Source organism: Suricata suricatta, chromosome 5, assembly GCF_006229205.1.
Source record: "Suricata suricatta isolate VVHF042 chromosome 5, meerkat_22Aug2017_6uvM2_HiC, whole genome shotgun sequence".
Taxonomy (NCBI): domain Eukaryota; kingdom Metazoa; phylum Chordata; class Mammalia; order Carnivora; family Herpestidae; genus Suricata; species Suricata suricatta.
Window position 1 is genome coordinate 88,336,464 of NC_043704.1, and position 13,683 is coordinate 88,350,146.

The following is a 13,683-nucleotide window of genomic DNA, read 5'->3' on the forward strand; positions in this document are numbered from 1 at the left end:
GGGGCCGCGCGTCCCGGGCGGGGGCGCCGGAGGGGGAGGGGCGCGCGGCCGCGGGGCCGCACTCCCGGACGTGTTTATTTGTAACTTAGTGCCTTTTATCGTCTTAAGGAGGTATTTGCTAGAGCCTCTTTGAAGTTGGGTTCAGAAGTGTAGAATTGGCAAAGTTATTGCCAGCTTCCTGGTAAGTTTTGGGTGGCACAAAGTCACATTATTTTCTGACAGTGTAAAGGCCACGTTGTGAGGGTGGTTTCTCGGTAACTTCCTCTTTGCAACCGATGTCTTTTTTTTTTTTTTTTAAACAGAAGCAGACTTTTATTCAAATGAAATTATTAATCTTAAATGGCAGCTCGAGGGAAACCATGCATGTGTTAACATGTTCAGTATTTTTGGAAGTTCCTAATTTGCTGAAAGAGGCATCACTTTGCAGTGGCAACCGAGATTAAATTTAGGTTGTGAAAATGGTGCTTCTTGTAAAATTGCTGTTGAAATGGCTCTTAAAGAATGCTCCTGTTACTAAGTCACCTCATTAACGTTCTCTAAAATAATTTGGTGATTACAAATGACAAGTGCTGGGACCTAGTTAAAAACTAGATTTTCGCTGTGTCTGGAGTTTACTTAAAATCTTGGACTGTGCAGGCACTAAGGTGAAGAGTTTTAGTACCTATGTTATTTAGGAAGTTTACTGTTGGCTTCCTTGTTTTCCAAACAAGAACCTTATGCTGATGTAAATAAGCTTGTTAATAAACTGTGGTGGGTGAAATGATGGTTTGTTTCTGGTCTGAATTGCCTGCCCTCCCCCCACCCCCATGTAATTAAGTAATCATTTTTCTCCTCCATTTTTCCCAAAGACTCCTTTATCAGATTGTATAGTATAAGGCCCTTGTGGTGTTTTCATCTACTTACTGAAGCAAATCATAAAAAATGTACTAATTACACATTGAAGCTACAGTGAGTGACTTTTTGGGTTTCTCAGTGTGGTTCATTTTCATTTTTGTTAAATAAAACCCGTGCTACATTGTGTATGTTAGTAATTCTTATTTCCTGGGACTCTCTGTTCTCACCGTTTTAATAAGTTTGTAGTCTAGGGAAATAGGGCAGCTTTGTCTCCATGAAAACAGTGTGTATGTTGGGTTGTGTCATGGGAGTTCATGGCATAGGAGCTTCAGAAATCATCATTGAGGGTTCTAGAAATAGTTAGCATTTACCTGTGAAGGAAGAGTGGCAGAAAGAAAATATGCCTGTGAGTGGTTAGGCGTGAGATGTGTGTTTATACTTTTTGTTCTGAAATTGTGGTTTTTCTGCTTGTTTGGAATAGGATTTTTTTTCATGTGTGCTGTAATGCATTGTGTGATCTATATAACCACAGCCATTAGATCCACAAATAACTATCTCTTTTGCTATTTGAGTAGTTAGAATGAGACCTATAGGGCAAAACAGTACACTGTATGGAGGATGAAAACCATATGTAAATGGAAAAAGTTTTCCTTACTGTTCCAGAACTTAATGGACTTGTTGATGTTTTAAAAATTGTTGCAAAGCTCACCATCAGTTTATAAAAAGCCTTTTTTTTTTTTTTTTTGCATATACCATCTTTAGTTATTTATTTGGGAGACACATGTGGTATATGGAGTGGAGGCTTCCTTGTATTTTTGCATTGTTGCCTCAAAGGAAGTGTTAGACATTTTAATAACTTTTTGCGTGTCCACGGATTTTTTATTGTTACTCGTGTTCTCAACATCTAATTAAGGTTTATCATGATTATCATGATATGTGCCTACCAGGAAAATAAGTAACTACTTCCTGAGAGCCTTTCAAGGTAATAAGCAGAAAGAGCAAAAGCTTAATATAAAAATAGGGGTTACTGACAAAAAGAGATGGGTCTAATGAACCTTTGGAACGACAACCTGTTGAGTAAGTACGTCTATTCATCTGTAGCGATGAAGTTTAAGTACAGCCCTGTTAGCCGAGTAGCTGACACACGGGTTCTACGCTTTACCCCAACAGTATTACTACAAAGAATTTCTGACTTGATGGAGTTTGATGAAGTTAGTAGAAGTAATTTGTTGGGTTTATTCCATTCCTGTGTCTTTTATGTAAGAAATGAAAGGAATATGAGTGGCAGTAAGTCAGGGGAGCGAGATGGCAGAAATATTGGCACTGTGGGACTGTATTTTTCTAGTATATGTGAATTTGACTTATTTCACAAATAACATTTGTAGTATGTCACTGAAATGCAAAAAAAGAAATCCGCTAACACGGAGACGTTTATACGTCCCTATATGGTGTAGAGGGGTAAGGACCCAGGGCTGTGTAGTAGAGAATTAGTAAGAGAATGGTCCAGTTTGGAGACCACCATGGTGGTATCTCCTGTTCTGTCACCACCAGAAACTTGAATTAAAAAAAAAAAAAAGCTGATGGTGGAGAGATTTGCTCTCTGACACCTACAGGATTGACTCCATGAGAGTACGGTTAATTGCCCTGTTAGGTAGAGCCAGAGGAAAAAGACTTTGCTTGGGTTATGCTCTAGGAAAGGTGTGAGGTGCTTTCTGTGTCATGTATACCTCTGGCTAATCCTATAAAGTGGTTAGTCCTGGACTCTGCAGCTGATGAAACAGAGAGGCGCAAAGTTAATTCCCTTGTCCAAGGCCACAGAACGATCACATGATGCATTGGGTTTCAAATGTAGGTCTTAAGTCCTAGTCTGTACTCTTTCTAGATGAGTGTAGCTGTGCCAAATTTTTCCAGCTGTTTTGTCAGTTTGTCATTAGATGTCTCAGGAAAAAATCATAGTGTTTTAAATCAGGTTTATAATTCTAGAGTTGGGCATCTCGATTAACTGGGTCAGATAATTGCGTGGATAAATGAAATTCATAGGAGCCCTACATCGTTGTGTTTAACTCTCTAGCACCATTTAATAAAATGCAATCTTCTTGCAAACTGCTGTGTTTCCTACCTTAAGATGGACAGCGGTGAAGTAGTCTTTCCAAGTCCTGCCAGTAGAAAAAAGAATATCTGGTTCCATGCCTAAAGTTAAGAAGGGAAAGCAAACAAGAGTATGTCTATCTTCATCCTCAGAGTACATATTCCTCAAAACTTGTGTAAGAATGTCATGTTAAGTCTTTTTGTGTAGGATAGTGGTCCCTCAGGGGTCTTTGAGGTAAACTGCCTGGGTTCAAACTCTGGCTCCATCCCTTACTACCTGTGAAATCTTGGGGGGGTAACTCTTTTTGTTGTTTCCTCTTCTGCGTGATGGGGACTGTCAGCTTCTTTACAGTTGAGAAGATCAAGAGAATTATATGTGTAGGGTGCTGAGAATGGTACTTGACGTACAAGTATCATGGAAATGTAAGCTGTTGAAGATGATGATGTTGGGTTTGGATTTGAAGTTTGCTTCTTTGCATTACATTTTCTGTCTTTATTTTAGTGGGAGCGTGTCATAGAAAATATTTGGTAACTTTATTTCCTGAAAAATATTTGAAATAAAATTAATTTGCTCTTGAAGTTGTGATTGAAGACTTGAAGAATTAGATTTGATTTTAAAACTAGGAACAATGTCAAGCAAGCTACATTGTGTAGTGACAGTGCTAGGGCTGTTGTTTTGTTTTGAGAATGAGAGTGTATGTGTGCAGTCTCCACACCGTGGGACAAGCAGACTTGGGGCTCCATCTCATGACCCTGGGATCATGACCTGAGCTGAAATCAAGAGCCGGATGTTTCAGTCACGGAGATACCCTCGGTGTTGGTTCTTTTGAATGACTTTTATTGCTGTTCTTTTGTTATTTGGGCTTGGACTTTTAAAATCTCCCACTATTTGAAACATTTTCCAACTCTTTAAATAAAGGAATTTATTTTTTCAGGGATGGATCTGGCAGTACGTAGGATCTCCTTTTTAGATTGGAATGATGACTTTAAGTGGATGATTGTTTTCTGCAGCCTTGACCTTTCACCTGTGTTCTTGTTCCATATTTTCAGTGCTGTCAAGACAGTTCTATTTGGAAATCCTGTTGCTCTGAAATATCTCTAAGCATTGTCTTATTTTCACTTCCCATTTTTACTATTTTTAATTCAGCAGTAATGTTAGCTACTAATAGAATTTATGTGTCAGGACTACACAGCTGCTTTGACAGGGACTTCAACAATCTGAGTGGCTGATACCTTGATCTTAACAGTGAGAAGCTAAGGCTTGGTAGTAAGGGGTGCACAGAGAAGTTTAGGCCCAATGTGTCTCATTGTCGGCCAGTGTTCTTAGCTAGCAGTCTACTGCTTCACAGGGAATGAATGAAAGACTGAATGAATGGTCTTTGGTTGTGGATTATTGCATTAATTTTCTAGTACGTTTCTCTGAGCAGCCTTTCTTCTCCATTTTGTCTTCTGTATCTCTTCGGCAGTGTCATTTATTTAAAATACTGGTTTCATCATGTCAGTTCCTTTGCTGGAGAACCCATAATGGCTTCCCTTTGCCAACTGGATAGGGTTCATAAGCTTCACTCTGGCTTTTAAAGCTCTGTTTTACCTATTCAGCTGTATTTCCCTCCCTTCCCCCAAACTGTGATTTTGGCCTGCCTATCAGATACTGCAGTTTTGCCATACTCATTACTCCTCTGCTTTCACTCACACTGTTCTTCTCTTTGTCCTTTTTATAGTCTAGTTTCAGTCCACCTTCTCTGAAGCCTTTTCTGGCAATCTTGACTCTGGATATTTCCTCACTGAGATACCATTTGTGTTTAATGAGTATCACAAACTCCATAATTATTCATTATTTCATGCGTTTGTGTCTCATAGGCCCCAACTGCATGTTACATTTCTTGAAGGAAAGGGCCTTTTTCCCCCCGGTATTAGCAGAATTTGTGATTTATGTATCATACCATTTTCATGTCACATTGGATTGTTTCTGCAAGGGCCAGTGGTAAAATAAGCAGTGATGGGTCCTGTACTACTGATGATGTGGCAGAAGCTTTTGTTTGAGTTAGGCCTTCAAGGTTTAGGTGTACTGTAGCAGCACTTAACTGTTAACTTGAATTTTAATGCTACTGGTGTTGACAAGGAAGATAAAAAATCTTAGTCCTGGAATTGTGGTCATGATACTGGTTGAGGAACCTAGTCTGTTTGGGAATCAGGTCATACTAAATTGGCTTTATTTTGTTGTAATTGTGCCAGTTGTAATGAAACTTAAGATTTTGGACTTTATTTTTTTAAAAATATTTTTAGTGTTTGTTTTTTTGAGAGAGACAGAGTGAGCAGGGAAGGGTCAGAGAGAGAGGGAGAAACAGAATCCGAAGATAGGCTCCAGGTGCTGAGCTGTCGGCACAGAGCCTGATGTGGGGCCCAAACGCATGAACTGTGAGATCGTGACCTGAGCTGAAGCCAGATGCTCAACCAGCTGAGCCACCCAAGTGCCCTTGGACTTTATTTTTTTTAATCTCTCTGACTTTCCTGCTCAGTATTGTCTCTGTAGTGTGCCTAAATAAGATTGTGTTTTTAACTCTCTTGTGACAGCATCTTGACCACATTGGAGTCTCATTTGAGTCATTACTGTGAAAGTATTAACATTCACTGTAGAATGTGTCTGTTATAAGTGTAAGTAGATTCAGTCTACCAGAAGGAAGTTATTAACCATAACCGTCTCTTCAGTAGGTTTTTATGGCAAGGTGTGTGCCATAGTCTTCACAACCTGGGTAATTTATTCTAAAGCAACTAATTTGGTATTACATCCTTTGGAATTTTTAAATATTTAAAGTATGAGCTTTTCAGCATGATTTTATTTGCATCAAACAAAATGAGTTGCTTGTCACTCTGCTTTCTAAGAGCTTATATTCTTAACTTAGAATTAAATACAGACTGCAAAGGTCATGTTGAAAGATCAACAATTAAATTTCAGCAAATACAAAGAGTATCCGGATTAAAGAAAGATTTATGTGAAATGAATACTTTGAAGAATAAATGAGGAAGACTAGGTAGTGAATGTTTAAACTGAGGAGTTTGCCATCTGTTTACCTCTTAAGCAATTGTAAGTTTCTTTCATGAGGCAGAACAGAGGAGAACATGGAAAGCAAGAGTCAGAGATGGATCCTTCCAGGATCTTAATAGAGTAATTCTCTTTCATTTAAAATTATACTCTGGACTCTCAAACTTTTCTTTTTTTAATAAGATATTTAAAATTTTAAATACCTTAAAAGTAATGAATAATTTTTACTTTTTAGGAACTAGGTATCAGTGTGCTTCTGGATATCTAATTTATTTTGTCTGAGTTCAAAGGTGGTATCAGTGCTTTTCTTTCTTTGATTTTTTTTTTTTTTCCCATTGTGTCCTTTCCAGCACATTATGTGTTAGGACATTGTAATGAGATAATCAGTTGAGTGGATATTTGCTTTTTGTTGTTAGTATGTACCCACTTGAATGGTGGGTCGTATTGTAATATGGATTAAGTATTAAGCAAATGAATTTTTATCATTTTTTGCAAAGCCATAGTTACATGGGTAAATCAGTGAGTTTTTAGAAATGCAACTTAAGAGGTTCATATGAAGTGTTATGCAAAGCTAGTTCATCCTTCCGAGCAGTACTTGTATAGTCAATTTCTGTGTTAAAATTTGGAGATTCTGTCATTTATGTATTTTTTTTTAAGGGCGATCTGCACGGAATATTTGCTTAATTTAGAGTAAAAGCTAAAAAATCTATAGCCTTACATAGAATAATAGAAAACATTTGGCATTATCAAACACCTCCAGAGAACTTATAGTAATAGTATATTTTGTTAGTTACCTTCAGTTGCTAATAGAATACAGCTTATGGGTTAGGGAGAGGTGTTTTATGCTTTCCTCTTAGTTCGAACAAGCTAATTGGGCAGAGTGTGTACTAATTTTGTTCCATTTCTAGTTTTCGGCTATCAGATATGTCGTTAACTCACATATAAGGCAATTGGGTCATCTGCTTTGGGTTTCTGAAATAAGGTAATGGAAATAGATAATGAATGAATTTCCTTAATGTCTTTTTTTTCTGTGTAATTGTTCTTTTACGTGATAGAATTTATCATACACGCATGGATTTTTAGATGCTATTTGTAGCTCTAGTATAGTTCTTAGGCACCTTTTTTACTTAAATTTTTTCCCACTGAAGTGATGTTTAAAAAAATTTTTTTTATTATTTATTTATTGTTAGAGAAAGAGAGAGCAAGAGAACATGCATTTGCGTGGGTGAGGGTCAGAGAGAGAGGGAGACACAGAGTCAGAAGCAGGCTCCAAGCTCCGAGCTGTCCTCACAGAGCCTGACACGGGACTCGAACTCATGACCTGAGCCGAAGTTGGACGCTTAACCAACTGACCCACCCAGGCACCCCGTGATGGGTTTTCTTTAAATCACCTTTCTGTCTTCTTTAGTAAACAGTGTACCTTTGTGAGATCCTGGACTGAGGTTAGGATTGCAGTCTGTTACTGTGTCAGGGAAATAGTTTTCCTAGTTTGTGAAAACTAACAGGCCCTCATGGTTGGGGGATTACTTTGACCTTGGCCTTCCTTTTATCCTTCTAGTAGAGGTCACCAGTTTTAACATCTGGTGAGAGATGTTCTGTGTGAAGTGTTCCTTTACAGATTTGTTTACAATTAATGTTTGTAACTTTCTTGTTAGTGTTTATAGGTTCTCAGAGATAAATTTAAGTGAAGAAACAGGCAGAGGTTGTCGTAGTCTGCTGCCATTTTAGCTTGCAAAAGGGGAGAAGGGTGGTAAGGGCACAAACAGGACAGGAGAGCGTATGAGTTGTGTGCATGTATGTTTGTTTTGTGTGTTTAGGGTGATTGCAGATAGATACACAATAGACTAGTAACGGTGATTTTAGGGGGTGAGGTTGGGATGGGGAGATCATGTGGTCAGATGTGAGAGCATCTGTTTTCCTGTATAACCTTTTGGACTCTTTGAATCTTGCTGTGTTAGTATTACTACCATTTTTTTAAAAAGTATTTATTGATTGTGAAAAATCAAGGAATCCAGTTAAGAATTCATAATCTTTCTATTTTTTTTTCAATTTGGACAGACAGAAGAAGAGAAAAAATTTAATTCTTCCCGTGTTTTTCAGACTGTTCTTGAAGAGCTGGAATTGTGTATATTTCTTCACTTAATTTGTCAGAATTGTTGGCAAAGTTAGAGATGCTGAGTTTGATTAAAAAGTGTTGGTCTATTTCATGATTGGGTCAGCAGACCACTTGAGTTTAGTAATAGTGACAGGGATTTTCAAATTCTATTCAGAGTTGATAATTAGAAATTAATTCAGTGCAAGTTTTATAGAAGGAGATATTGGTTGAATAGATATATGTAGGTGTTGTCTGATTTCAAAGGTGTTTTGTCAGGGTTTGGAAATCAGGTGAAAATTGTGTTTCTCATAGTTTAGTAGTCGATTTTTAATAGTTGTGCTAGGTCTTGGAATAATAAGATTTGTGGAACAGTAGGTTTTGATATTACCAGGATCCTGCCACGACTTGGGAATTTAGATGTATGTGTAAGTTGGTGTCACTTGCAATTGTTCATTGGCTGTTGAGTTTACTCTAAAGGGTCTTCTAGTTGTGCTCTGCATTTTCAACTTAACCTGGAAGGTCTCAGAGAAAGGTAGCGCCTGTTTTTATACCTTTAATTCTGCTTCAGTGTGACTTGACAGTGTGACCTGCTTCCCTGAGAGTAGTGCCTCTCTCTCTAGTGATAAGAGGACTAGGCAGGGTACGTGTCTGATCTTAGGCACTTAACTCTTACTGCAGTATGTCGCTGTGGCGAAGAGCTCCATGTCTGGAGCCTGGCAAACCTCATTTGTCACCCCTACTTATTAGGTGTATGGCTCTGGAAAGTTACGTAATCATTCTAGTTTGTTTCCAGTCTGAAAAGTGGAAATCAGGAGTAATTAATACATGCCTCATAGAGCACTTGTGAGGATTCAAATGTGAATCTATGTAAAGCAGTTACCATAGGGCCTGGCACATGGGAAGTAATGCTCGCTACTACTTGGTGGCTTTGTTAACCGCTGCAGTAACAGCTGTAGGGACAGGCAGGAAAGTGATACTCCCCCTGTACACCTGTCTGGGCTTCCTGTGGGAACTGCAGAGAACTGGATGGCTAGAATTCCCAATTCAGAGGGCTGTGACAGCATTTTGTGACTGAGCTTTGGTGGCTCACTCTAAAATGAGAAGGTGGGGGCGCCTGGCTGCCTCAGTCTGAGGAGCATATGACTGTTGATCTTAGGGTCTTGAGCTCCAGCCCCGTATTGGGTGTGGAGATTACTTAAATAAAAATAAAACTTAAAAAAATAAAAAGAGAATGTGTACTGTGTACCTTTGTTATTATTATTTTTTTTTAACTTTAAGAGAGACAAAGACAGTACAAGCTGGTGAGAGGTAGCAAGAGGGAATACAGAGGATCCAAAGCAGGTTCTGTGCTGTCATTGCAGAGCCCATTGTGGGGCTTGAACTCACAGAATTATGAGATCATGACCTGAGCTGAAACCAAGAGTTGATGTTCAACTGACTGAGCCACCCAAGCATCCCTATATGTTGTTTTACAGAAATTTTTTCCTGTTTTTGGTCACTTCTGATATTTTAAGAAAAAATAAGTTTCTACTTTTTTTTTTAAATGTTTTTACTTATTATTGAGACAGACAGAAACAGCATGAATGGGGGAGGGGCAGAGAGAGAGAGAGGGAGGCACAGACTCTAAAGCAGGCTCTGTCAGCACAGAGCCATGTGTGGGGCTCAAACCCATGAGCCGTGAGATCATGACCTGAGCTGAAGTCAGACGCTTAACGACTGAGCCACCTAGGCACCCCAGTTTACTGCTTTTCTTAAAAAAAAAAAAAAGTAGTCATTTTGCTTTCTAGAATGAACTTTTCATTCCTTTTCTCTGGTCTCTGGGAAATAAAACATTCCTCTCTGGGGCCCTAGTGGATGCTGCTTGTATGGATCAGCAATTTCAAATATGCATGTTGCAGGTTATGCAGACTTGGACTTGGACTTTCACTGAGAAATATATATGACATAACAGGATATGTATATGTGCAAAAATACTGAAGTTAAAAAAATTTTTTTTTAACATTTAATTATTTTTGAGAGACAGAGAGAGATAGATCATGAGCAGGGGAGGGGCAGAGAGACAGAATCAGAAGCAGGTTCCAGGCTCTGAGCTGCCAGCACAGAGCCCAACACAGGGCTCGAATGCATGAACTGTGAGATCATGACCCAAGCTGAAGTCAGACGCTCAACCGATTGAGCTACCCAGGTGCCCCAAAATACTGAAGTTTTAAGGAAATAATTGCTTTAGTAGCTGGTATAGTCAATTTCTATAATCTTTCATTTAAAACCATACTTTTATAAACTTCTGAATTGAAAATTTTATTAAATTTAAAAAATAGTGGTTTAAGTAGTGTAGAATTACAATTCTCTAAGTTTTAAAGATTTAGAATCAGTACTCAAAATTAGAATCAAATTGTCATTCTTAATGGTAGAGGTAGTCATATTTATTGGTGTTAATTTCTTTAGGTAGTTTTCTGAGGCTCTATTAGGATTCTGAAGTTCTAATCCCCCAAAGTGTGCATTCAAATTTAGATACAAAATAAGGACATTTGATTGCTAATAAATGTGAATATAAGATGCTTTTGGAGGGTTAATCTGCCAGCAGCTCTGGATTAAGAACCCTGAATGCGTCTCATAAAGAATAGTAACAAAAGAATAATCATCATACTAAGGTTTTTCTGTTTCATTAGAGAAGAAGTTTGTATAGATTGTCTTATACTGTTTAAAAACCAATGTACCACAGCATTTTGGCTGAAGTTATACCATGTGATTGAAGATTAAGCTTCTTTTTGTGACACTCTTTATTAAGTTGACACCCTGGCCTGTGACCACTAATCATTTGCTTTTAGCATAGACCTTTCCTTGACTGAGTTATTTGTTGACTCCTGTCTCACTAGGCAAAGCCTTCTTTGAGAGCAGTTGTGTTTCACCCATCTTTATCCTTAGCATCTGGTAGTTGACAGTGATGTCACTGATATTTTAATAAATATTTGTATTTACAAATGTTTTATAATTCAGCATATTTAAAAAGTTACCAAGGGTGGTGCATTTAAAAGATAATACTTTTACTTTTCTCTAAGTGTTGTTAAAAAAAGGCAAGGTATTATGAAATGAAAAGGACAGAGTTTACTTTAGGAGCTTTTGTGTTTTTTAACCTTTGACTACTTGTCTATAGGAGAATACTTTTTAAGTAGATAATTGTATCCATGGACCCTCTGCTTTTTGAATGTGGGTATGTTTTCTAATTTGGTGCTTCTCTACATGTTTTGTTGCCTTTTTTGGGTCCTATACTCATGAATAGCTGACTGCCTTCTTTCATCTAGTCTCATTTGCCCTTCTTGCATTTTCCTCTAGATGACTCATGTATGTTCTATAGTAGATAACATTGGTTGGTTCATTTGGTCTGACAAATCAACGTAGAGGTGGCTTCCTATAAGTGAGAACTGGTAGTAACAGGAAAAGTGACTTAAAAAAATTGTAACCGCATACTAATGACCTTTGATAAATTTGATAAATGCATATAGTATAGTTTACACAAATGCATCTGTTGGCAAATAAGAATGTTTCCACTATGTATCCTATAAAACATTTACTTTGGCACTGTACAAGATGCTCACTAAATGTGGGTTTCCTTCCCGATTCCCTATCCTATGGGTTTTTTATCACACTCAGTGTAAAATCCAAAAGTCCTTCCTTAGATTGTGAGGAACCCCCCACCCTGTAATCTGCTCTGTGACCACCTCCCAAGGCTTATCCTGTTTCACATCACCCTTCTTCCCCTTGTTCACTGTGCCCGGCTATACCAGCTCCCCTCCCCCCAACAAGCTTGTTCCTGTCTCAGTGCCTTAATTGCTTTGCTCTCTGCCTCAGGCTTTGCCCTGAGATTGTCATATGGCTAATTCTTTTATGTCATTCAGATTTCAATTCCAGTGCCGCCACCTGAGAGGTCACACTGAAATGGCTGCTCACTCCTTAACCTTTTTCAGTTGCAAGACCCTCGTATTTTCCTCATAACACTTAATATCTCTCTCCAAAAAAGCCTTGATCATTGTTTCTTTTTGTTTGTTTTATTCACCTCTGGAATTTACACTTCATGAGAACAGGGATGGGTTCTGTCTTGTCACTCCAGGACACAGAACAGGACCGGCAGGTGTTTAGTAAATATTTGAGTGAATTGTTTAATCAGAAATGCTTTCGTAACTAGCTGATAGCTTTCATTTGTTTCATCTTTACAGTAGAATACTGGAAATAATTCATTAAAAATCAGCATTTAGGGGAGGGTCAGAAGAGGTTTTATTGCATTTACTGTTTGGAATCCCAGGGATATGTATGTGAGTGCTCTGTTTTTCTTGGAGGAACTACTGCAGATGGTATTTAAATCCATCTAGAAAAACAGGTAAATGGATAATTGATAAACAAATTTGAATATGTGCTTCTATTACAAATGTTAGATTTTAAGAAGTTAACGTTTTACGTTAACATACATACTCCATTCAAGTTACATGATGAGAGCTAGATACTCCCAATTTATGTTTTATACAGGTTAAGGAGATTCTGTAATTTGCTTTTAGTTCATTTACCTGTGCCATTCTGTTGTGATTAATGTTGGGTAACTTGAGGTTGGTATATGAATTAGAACCCGTAGGCGTAACAGTAGAAATTGAGTTCAAGTTAGCTCAAGCCAAAAACATTTGTTGAATCCCAAAATGGATTGAACTGTGGGAGGAGCATGGAGTCTGCAAGGCTTTAGGCACAAGAACTAGAGCCATTTGAATATTACCAGAAATTTCTGCTGACAGAGTGTGTGTGTGTGTGTGTGTGTGTGTGTGTGTGTGTGTGTGTGGGGAGGTTAGTTTCTTTCAAAAGATTAACTTTCTTCACTTGGTGGAAAATGTAACTTGTCAGTGCCAGAGGTTTTATCCTTTGTTTCCCCTGCTGTAGAGTAAGGGACTACCTCTTTATCTCATTTGGAAAGATCTTAAAGTAGTGATGAGTTTGGTTTGGGAAGGTGCTCACCATGGCCAGAGGCCATTTAGAAACTGTGGCTGTTTCCAGTGGAGTAGTGGGAATGACATTTGAGTAAACCAAGGAGCTGCTGGGTAGACAGCCTCTCTTCCCCTCCCCCACACTAAAATGTATATCCATTTATAGTTAGGAAGGTTGTGCATTTAATCCATGATGGATTGTCATATAAAATTCTCTTTCAACCGGAACTAGCATATACTTTGTTGTTTTTGACATTTTAAATATGTATTTTTTAAAATGAGAAGTTGGGATTCCTCGTGGTAGTAAGTGTAATTTTATGTATGCTGTCTATAACTAATATGGGTGTTCAAATGAATTCTATTTTCTTTATATGAGTTACATACTAAGAAAATTCATGCTGTTTATTTTGGTTTTGTTTTTAACGCTGTTTCTGCTAATTTAACAGCTAATGGAAGCCTAAGTTTCAGGGCAACTGTTAGAAAATTATCAACAGGTTAATGATATATATATAATTTAGGGATATTTTAAACCTTGAAGAAGATAACTACCCTTGTCCTAACTAGATAGTCAAGTAATTTTAGCATATAGCAAAATTAATAAGTTGTATATTTTGAAGTTATTTTGAGCAATACTTCATCAGTTCACTAAAATAAGAAAA

At 37.9% G+C, this 13,683-nt stretch overlaps 1 protein-coding gene across 2 annotated transcripts in view; it reads left to right on the forward strand.

Moving 5' to 3' along the window:
* Positions 1–13,683, forward strand: part of TBL1XR1 (transducin beta like 1 X-linked receptor 1) — a 176,140-nt gene that overhangs the window by 3,617 nt on the left and 158,840 nt on the right. The window contains exon 1 of one of the 2 annotated variants that reach the window (XM_029939855.1): positions 163–181. The exons of the other annotated variant lie outside the window; for it this stretch is intronic. The gene's annotated coding sequence lies outside the window, so the exon portion shown is untranslated. Of the gene's footprint in view, positions 1–162; positions 182–13,683 lie in introns of those variants that run through there. 2 annotated transcript variants of the gene reach the window in all.